Source organism: Cheilinus undulatus, linkage group 21 (assembly GCF_018320785.1).
Source record: "Cheilinus undulatus linkage group 21, ASM1832078v1, whole genome shotgun sequence".
NCBI lineage: Eukaryota > Metazoa > Chordata > Actinopteri > Labriformes > Labridae > Cheilinus > Cheilinus undulatus.
Window position 1 is genome coordinate 26,308,204 of NC_054885.1, and position 10,229 is coordinate 26,318,432.

Consider the following 10,229-nt stretch of genomic DNA (forward strand, 5'->3'; position numbering starts at 1 on the left):
GTCAGTAAAATTGCATACTCCTCACACTCAGACTCTAAGAAGCTACACCTTTAATTGAGTCCACCTTTGGTAAATTAAGTTGATATGATTTAGAAAGTCACACACTTACATGGTCACAGCTGACAATGCATCAGAGCAAAAACCGAGCCATGAGGTCAAAAGAAGTGCTTCCAGAGCTCAGAGACAGGATTTTTTGCAAGGCACAGATCTTGGGAAGGCTACAAAAAAGTTCTGCTGCACTAAAGATTCCCAAGAGCACAGTGGCCTCCATAATTCTCAAGTGAAAGGAGTTTGGCACAACCAGGACTCTTCCAAGAGTTCATGTTCAATCAGAGTAGAAGGGCCTTAGTAAGAGAGATGTCCAAGAACCCAATGGTCACTCTGACTGAGCTCCAGAGATCCTGTGTGGAGACTGGGCAAGGTTAGAGAAGGACAACCATCACGGCATCCTCCATCGATCTGGTTTATGGCAAAGGGGCTAGATGGGAGTCTCATGTCAAAACACATCAAAGCCCATTTACAAAGAGTCTGAATACTTTTCCAAAAAATATCCTTTTCTCTTCGTCATCACGAGTACTGGGTGAAGATTTATGTGAATACATTTTTTTTTTCCAACTGTAGCATCAGACTGCAACATATCATAATTGTAAAAAAGTGAAGGGGGTCTGGATGCGTCCTGAATGCACAGTAGACTAAAATGACTTAGTGGTGGTATGCCTTGACATCCACAATCTAAACAGACTGATCCTTTAGTCAGAGCAGACACAATTGTGTGAGGTATAAGAATAATTTTAAATGAAGAATGTATGAAAAATCCTACTTAGATTATGTAGTTCGATTCTAATTTATTCACTAGTAGAGGTGTAGTAAGTTAAAGTTAAAAATCTTCAGTCTTTATTTCCTAATGTTTCTGAATCCCCTTAAAGATTATGATTCTACAGCAGTGTTTTAATGAAGTTTCATGTTTGCGTTACATCTGCAGCTGAGTACTACTGGCATCCCAGGCTGTGATTCAAAAATCATGTATGTTGTGTGGACGCACATGGGGTGTAAACACACAGCAGAAGCTCCATATACATGCACACTCAGACATTCACACACAGAGTGCTGTTACGGTCTACCAACTCACCTTGCCACCCTCTTCCCCCTGTTCAGCCCCTGTTGCTACCTCTGATGGTGGATCAGGGAGGAGCATTACACTGGCATTACAATCTGTGAGTGCAAAGTGTTTCTATGCTTTCCAGAGGCATTGAAATCAATTCTGGGCCCCATTCATCATTTTTTGCAATTGGCCCCTCCCTGCATTGACAACTGTTGAGAATTTTATTTCTGTAAGCCCTTCAACAGAAGTATACCAGTCTAGCTTTTCCCCTCAGTACATCACCCTCCCAGCAGGAGCATTTCAAACTTTTTTACCTGTTGGGGCCATGGCATTGACTTACAGGTATACACAACTTAATTTCAATTATAGAAAATTTCTTTCCAAATAATAATTTCTACTTAACTTTATTTAAATTTAGAATTATTAGTGATGTGCACCATTACCCTACTAAACATTGAAACATAGGATCCCTCAGCAGTTGACATCATAAATATCAGTTGGTTACACTTATTCTCTATATTTTTTTTTAGCAATATCATTGTTATTATTATATTCAGTTCAGGCCAGCCTCCAGGCCAAAGCTCTGTCTAAACTGTTGCACTGCTACTTAGCACTAGCAGCACCTGTAGCTACAGTTATTGGCAACTGTCCCTGCTGCCATTAAGCTCTATAATCTGGATGGTATCAGTGGTGAAGTGATAGTACTTGTAGCATCCTGTAGGAAAAGTGCAGTTTAGCCCTTTTTGTATCTTGAGTATGGACATAGATTGTTTGTAGTCTGTATCAGATTTGATCTTCTTTATCTTTCTTCATTTTTATATTTACAGACACTTTACAAAGGGGGCAGGTCTAGACTGAAATCTTTGATATATTATAAGACCAATGCAATCACCTTGAGCTCAGCACTAGCAATATTTAGCATCATTACAATGGCAAAGAAACACCTCCCTATAAAGGCAAGGAACCTTGACTCATGTTGACAGCCATTTGCCAAAGCTGCACTGGAGTTGGAAAGGTGCAGGAGGAAGAGACTTGAGGTTTGGGGAAGAAGCAGGAAGAGAGAAGAGGACTGGGTTTCCATTTAAGGACATCTTAGATTCAGCTGTCAGATCTAAGTTAAAAGTTGTCAAGTCTCAGGAAAAATTGAGTCAGGTCATAGGAAAATTGTGTCAATAAAAATTAAAGGTCCCCCAAACATTACCCAAAAGGTTTGGGTGGTTAGGTCAGAACAAAGGCTCATGGGATTTCATTTTTAGTGAAAAATGTATGTTGCAAATGTTTGAAGTTAAATTACTGACATTTTGATAATTATGTAGTTTTACACCATGTTCAGTGCAATAAAAATCGCAAGTTCAGTTAATAGCTAGGATATCATCAGTGTGAGAGGTGGCTGTCTAACTCATTCCATTCTGTCAGGCTACACACTCCAATGTCTGACTGACTCATTCCATTCTGTCTGACTGACACTTTCCATTCTGTGTGACTGACTCATTCCATTCTGTCTGTTTGATTGATTCCATCATCTAACTGACACATTTCACTCAGTTTAACTCATCCAATTCTGTCTGTCTAAATAATTCCATTCTGTTTGCCTGACTCATTCCATTCTGTCTGTTTGATTCATCTGGCCGACACATTCTACTATATGACTGTCACATTCCATTCTATCTGACTGACTCATTCCACCATCAGACTGTCACATTCCATTCTGTCTGGCTGAAATATTCCATTCCAGCTGGCTGACACATTCCACTGTCTGGCTGACACATTCCACTGTCTGGCTGACGCAGTCCATTCTGTCTGGCTGACACATTCCACTGTCTGGCTGACACATTCCTTTCTGTCTGGCTGACATATTCCACTGTCTGGCTGAATCTTTCCACTGTCTGGCTGACACGTTCCACTGTCTGGCTGACACATTCCTTTCTGTCTGGCCAACACATTCCACTGTCTGGCTAACATATTCCACTGCCTGGCTGACACATTCCACTGTCTGGCTGACATATTCCAATGCCTGGCTGACACATTCCACTGTATGGCTAACATATTCCATTCTGTCTGTTTGATTGATTTCAGCATCTAACTGGCACATTTCACTCAATTTAACTCATTCCATTCTGTCTGGCTAAATGCTGCTCATCTGGCTGACACATTCCGTCTGACTGAGACATTTCATTCTGTCTGGCTGACACATTCCATTTGGTCTGGCTGACATATTCCATTCAGTCTGGCTAGCGTATTCCATTCTGGCTGGCTGACATATTCCATTCTGTCTGGCTGATACATTCCATTGTCTGGCTAACATATTCCCTTCTGTCTGGCTGACACATTCCACTGTCTGGCTGACATATTCCCTTCTGTCTGGCTGATACATTCCATTGTCTGGCTAACATATTCCCTTCTGTCTGGCTGACACATTCCACTGTCTGGCTGACATATTCCCTTCTGTCTGGCTGACACATTCCACTGTCTGGCTGACATATTCCATTCTGTCTGACTGACTCATTCCATTCTGTCTTGCTGCCATATTTCATTCTGTCTGGCTAACATATTCCACTGCCTGGCTGACACATTCCACTGTCTGGCTAACATATTCCATTCTGTCTGGCTGACACATTCCACTGTCTGGCTAACATATTCCAGTCTGTCTGGCTTGCATATTCCATTAAGTCTTGCTGACTTATCCCATTCTGTCTTACTGACATTTTACAGTGTCTGATTGATACAATCCATTCTCTCCGATTGACTCATCTCACTCTGTCTGACTGATACATTGCATTCTGCCTTAAGCCTGATTTTTGCTTCTGCGTTGCGTTGACGGCGTAGCTACACGTAGCCCTCTGCATCGACGTGAACCCCTATGCTGTAGCCTGACACACACCTCCAAAAAATGTTAACTACAAGTCACAGCAACACGGACAGCAAGGGCTGTGATTGGTCCGCTCAAAATGTCATTTCTTCACCCAGTGTGGTAAGTTCACTTGTTCTCAGCCTTGACTCTATTAGTGGTTGTACAGACCACCTCCGCAAACGTCTTCCCTGTCTCCTGAGCTTCAACTTTTGTAACAAAAGAATGTGTCTGTAGATATCGATGAGCTCCAACTCCAAACCCACCAGCTACACCTTGGTCACCATGACCGGAAGATAAACAAGGATTTGGATGTGAAACCACACACACACACACAGCCACACCCCCTAGCGACATGGCAGTGATTTACAGAGCGACGCATTCCTTCGACACAGAACTTCGAATGGTCAATGACAGCGTCGCGTTGACGGTGTAGGTACGCCGTCAACATGGCACAGGAGCATAAATTAGGCTTTACACATTCACCTGTGTGACTGCCACATTCAATTCTGTCTGGCTGACATATTCCATTCTGTCTGACTGACTCATTCTATTCTGTCTGACTGACTCATTTAATTCTATCTGACTGACACATTTCACCGCCTAGCTGATATAATCCATTCTGTCAGGCTAAAACAGTCCATTCTGTCTGAATGATGTATTCCATTCTGTCTTACACATTCCAATGTGTGACTGGCACATTCAATTCTGTCTGACTGACACATTCCCCTCTGTCTGACTGACTAATTCCATTCTTTCTGAATGACCTATTCCATTTTGTCTGACTGACACATTCCATTCTATTTGTCTCATTCCATTCTGTCTGACTGACACATTCCATTCTGTCTGGCTGACTCATTCCCTTGTCTGGCTGACACACTCTTGTCTGACTAACATGTTCCACTCTCTCTGATGCATTCCACTGTGTGACTGACATATTCCTCTCTGTCTGACTGACACATTCCATTCCATCTGATTGACACATACCACTATCTGACTGTCACATTCTATTCCGTCTGACTGACACATTCCATTCTGTCTAGATGACACATTCCATTCTACATGGCTGACACATTCCACTGCATGGTTGACACATTCCTCTGCATGGCTGACACATTCCATTCCATCTGACTGACTAATCCCATTCTGTTTGACTGACATATTTCAGTGTCTAATTGATACAATCCATTCTGTCTGATAGACTCACCTCAATCTGTCTGACTGACTTATTTCATTCTGTCTTACACATTCACCTATGTGACTGGCACATTCCTCTCTTTCTGACTGACACATTCAGTTCTGTCTGACTGACTCATTCCATTCTGTCTGACTGACACATTCCATTCTGTCTGAATGACATATTCCATTCTGTCTTACACATTCCACTGTCTGACTCACTCATTCCATTCTTATTGACTGACACATTCAATTCTGTCTGACTGACCCATTCTATTCTTTCTGACTGGCTAAATTCCTTTTTTTTCTGTCACATTCCATCCTTTGTGACTGACACATTACCTTCTGTCTGACTGACTCATTCTATTCTTTCTGACGGACTAAATTCCATTTTTTCTCTCACATTCCATTCTTTGTGACTGACACATTACCTTCTGTCTGACTGACTCATTCCATTGTCTGACTGACACATTTCACTCTCTCTGATGCATTCCACTGTGTGACCGACATATTCCTCTCTTTCTGACTGACACATTCCATTCTGTGTGACTGACACATTCCATCCCTTCTAACTCATCCGATTCTGTACATCTGAATCATATCATTTTGTCTGACCAGAACATTCCATTCTGTTCATCTGATTCATTCCATTTTGACATTTTTGTCATGTTTTTGTCTTCTTAACAGATCCACACTTACCTATTTACTTACTATCTGTAGTTAAGGATTGTCACTGATTCGAAACTGAAGTTTAGATGAAATGAGTCAAATGTAAAATTAAAATCACTCTAACTTCTGTGTCTAAACATTGTTGGAAACAAATGAAACAACCAGGGTGCACTGCAAACAAAATATACCACAACTCTGGTCAAAATAACCTAGTCCTTATTTTAGTAGATAGTGATGCGTGATCATAAATTCAGCTACCTACTCAAACTGGTAATAGCCAAAAAAAAAAAAAAATTGTCTTGACCCTACGAACCTATGATATTTACACACTACCTTAGAGAGTGTAGTTCTTTTCTCCTTTTGGACGGCAGGCTTTAGAGAAAAGCAGCAGCAGCATTAAAACTTGGTCTGAGTTGCAGAGGCTTGGCGCCAGCACGTACAGAAACATTGTAGGAGTCCAGGCACAACAGAAAAGCATTAATTATGTTGTCTGCTTTTTTAAAAGCCAGGGCAGGCTTCAGTGTTTTCTCAGCCGAATGAAATAAAACACATTTAACTTGCTTTTTTGCCTGTTGCATTAAAAATTGATGGAATATGTCAAGAAGAAAACATTATGAGGATTATTACTTTCTGCTTTTTTAATGTGAGAGCCAGTGTGTTTATGGTGAAACATCTGGCACATTTACTATGGTTGACAGCTTAGAGGCATATAGGAGAAATGCTGGTAGAGCACAAACAGAAACCTCTACTGTGGTTCAGTAGGTAGGGTTGGTTGGGGGTTTGATTCTCAGCTCCTGCAGTTGCATGCTGGAAATAGAAGCTGAAATGTTGATCTCTCGTCTCAAATTCATCTTTTAATGTGAAACACAAATGTTTTCAGTCTACAGCAAAAATAAAGGAACTGGCCTCACTGTTTCAATACTTTTGGAGGGAAGTGTATGTACTCCACATGCAGTTCATCTGCAGTAGAGTATGTCTGTCATGCATTATGTTCATCTGTGTTAATAAATTCAACAAAAGATAGTCCCTGCCTCCTGATAATTCTACATTAAACTACAGTTATCTCAAATCCTTCTAATAATAAGGAGGGTGTACAAAAAAAATCTCTTCTTTCTGCTCTTAATACAAAAGAGTTGACAGCAAAGTTGTGAGAATCCTACAAAAAACAACACCTCATAGAACATTGTGTCCAGAACAAGACCACAGGTAATATTTCCTCCATGATATGTGCTACCACAAGCCTATTTACAGTGCATTCAGTACTCAGACCCCCTTCACGTTTTAGTTTTATCTTGCAGCCTGTTGCTACAATTGCTTAATTTCATTTTTTCATTTCATTAATCCGCCCTCTAAACCATAATGACAAAGTGAAAACTAAATTTTAGAATTTTTACCTCCACCAAGGAGGTTATGTGATCAGGAGGGTTTGTTTGTTAGTTCGTTTGTTAGTTTGTTTGTTAGCAGCATAACTCAAAAACTTATGGACGAATGAAATTTTCTGGAAATGTCAGATTGGCATAAGGAAGAACTGACTAGATTTTGGGAGTGATCCGGATCACTGTCTGGAGCCAGGAATTTTTTACAGGAGTCTTTACTATTGGGGGATAGGGCTAATGGCAGAGGTCTGCGCTCTCTGAGTGCATTTCTAGTTTAAAAATGTATTTGAAAGAAAAAACTTAATTCCCACATAGATATAAGTATCCAATCCATTAATCTGTTCTTTTGAAGCACTGTAAGCAGCAATTACAGTCGTGAGTCTTTTTGAATATGTCGCATTAATCTTTGCTCACCTGGATTGGGGAATTTTTGGCTATCCTCCTTTGCAAATCCTCTCAAGCTTAGTCTGGATGTTGGTGGACAGCCATTTCCAGGTCTCTCCACAGATGTACAACAGGGTTCACATCAGGGATCTGTCTGGGAAACTGCAGGTGATGAGCGGTGCCCTTTTAGAATTGAGGCCAAACATTTCCATCTTGTTTTTATCAGACCAGAGAATCTTGTTTCTCACTGTCTGAGTGTCCCTCAGGTGCTTTTTTGCAAACTCCAAGTGGACTTTCATGTGTTTTGCACTGAAGCAAGGCTTCTGTCAAGCCACTCTGCCATAAAGCCCAGATCAGTGGAGGGCTGCAGTGATGGTTGTCCTTCTGGAACTTTGTTCCATCTCCACACAGGGTTTCAGGAGCTCAATCAGAGGGCCATCAGGTTCTCAGTCATCTCTCTTACTAAGGCCCTTCTACCACAGTTGCTCAGTTTCATCATTCGAACAGCTCTTGAAAGAGTTCTGGTTGTGCCAAACATCTTCCATTTGAGAATTATGGAGGCCATTGTGCTCTCTGGAACCTTCAGTGATTCATATTTTTTAGCCTTCCCCAGATCTGTGCCTTGGAACAATCCTGTCTCAGAGCTCTGCTGGCAGTTCCTTTGACCTCATGCCTTGTGTTTTTTCTCTGGTTTGTATTGTCAGCTGTGAGGCCTTCTATAGAGAGGTGTGTGCCTTTCCAAATCATGTCCGATTAAATTCATTTACCACAGGTTGACCGCAAGGTGTAGAAGGTACAGAAACAAGGTGTAGAAACATCTCAGCAAAAATCATGAGAAATGGGAGGAACCTGAGCTGCATTTCAAGTGCTGTTGCAAAAGGTGAACAGTTACGTCAATGTGATATTTTGGTTTTATTCTTTTGAATAACTAGCAAAATTTCTAAAACTTTTTCACTTTGTCATTATGGGGTATTATGTGTAGAAAAATGAGTGAAAAAATGATTTTAAACAATTGTAGCCTCAGGCTGCAACAAAACAATATTGGAAAAAGTGAAAGGGCTCTGAATACTTTCTGAATACAGCTTTTGTGGTTATCTGTTACTGCTGTTTAAAAAAAAAAAAAAAAAAACGAGCTTTGGCTGCTTGGTAGGTGTCAGCATCATATAGTTACCTCAGGCCTCACTTGGACTCCAGGAAGTCTTTAGCCTCTGGTGTTATTTTGTTGCCTTTGCAGGTGTTTGGAAAGATCTTATGCCTTTTTGTGCAACAAATCAGTGTGTGAATGTGGAATCAGTGGGTGTGAATGAATAAGTTTGACCTGCAGTGTTAAAGCACTATGATCAGTCAGACTAACCTCACATGCCAGATAGACTGTCTTACATATCCATTGCATGATTTATTTCAAATTCAAACCTCCTATACAAAGATTTTGGGAAGGGCAGGACTGTAAAAAAAAACTCTTGGAAGGTGATTGGATGAGCTTTCAATCTGTTACATTCATGACAGGACAAAACAAGGTAGTAAACATGCACAGCAGCTACATCCAAGCTGATCACTACCGTGGTGGTAGCCATTGTATACACCAGCTCACAGTACTGCTTTACCCCACCCAAAATAACTGCAAACTCATGCCACAACAGGGCAGCAGAAGAGTAAAAACATCCTTATAAAAGCTTTCAGTGGGGTCTTTGCTATTTATTTGATCAAGAAATGAGTTTCAGCTCTGATAAAACTGCTGCTATATGGCTACATCTGAGCTAACCGCTACACTGGAGGCATCCATTGCCAACAGCTCACAGTACAACTGATCCCCGCCCGTAGCTACTTTCTCAATCTCCTCAAATGATGCTGATTGGTCAGAACTTTTGGTTCCGCAAAGATATTGTGGATTGGAGCTCTTCAAGAGGAATTTGCTTGATGACAGTCTCCATCTGCTTTGCAATAGTCAGATCACTAGAAAAAGCCCTAAACAAACTCAAGTCCACTGCTGTTTAGTCCATTTACCATATTTGAATGGTAATTCAGAGTTAGATTATGTTCAACATCTTGTTAAATAAATTTAGGGAAGCTTTTAAGAGGGTCTGCTGTAGATCCCTTAGGGCCCAGGGGAAAGGAGGAAGGATGAAAATAGATAAAAACAGGAGGGATGCAGGAACGAAAGTGGAGGAGAAGGTCAGGGTTTGTGTGACTGTAGGAAGAGGCAAGGTAAAGATCTGGTCCTACTTCTCAAACTTTGAATATAGCATCACTTCAAGTCTTATTCCTTTTTGGTTTTTGGTTTCCCAAAAGTCTAATGATTCTGTCTGATGCCCAATATTATTTATTGATCTTGAAAATTGGATCAAATTGCTCATATCCCTTGTTTTGGACACATTTTTTGGAGCACTCGTCCAAGTTTTATCTATGGTTAATATACAGAAAATCTTCATATGAGTTCTTATGTTATTCTCTTTCCTTTTTTACTTGGTCTGCTACCACACACAATAAATCTGCCACCAAATTCAACTTCAAATGATTATTTTCTCTCAGGGCAGCTGTACTAAAGCACATTCAGTGCTTTCTCCTTGAGAGAAAATTGTCAGTTGTAGTACACAGCCTTAGAAAATGAAAAGGATAGAAATGAAGAATCCTTCTGATACTGGATGCAGAAAGAATATGTGGAAATAACAGTATT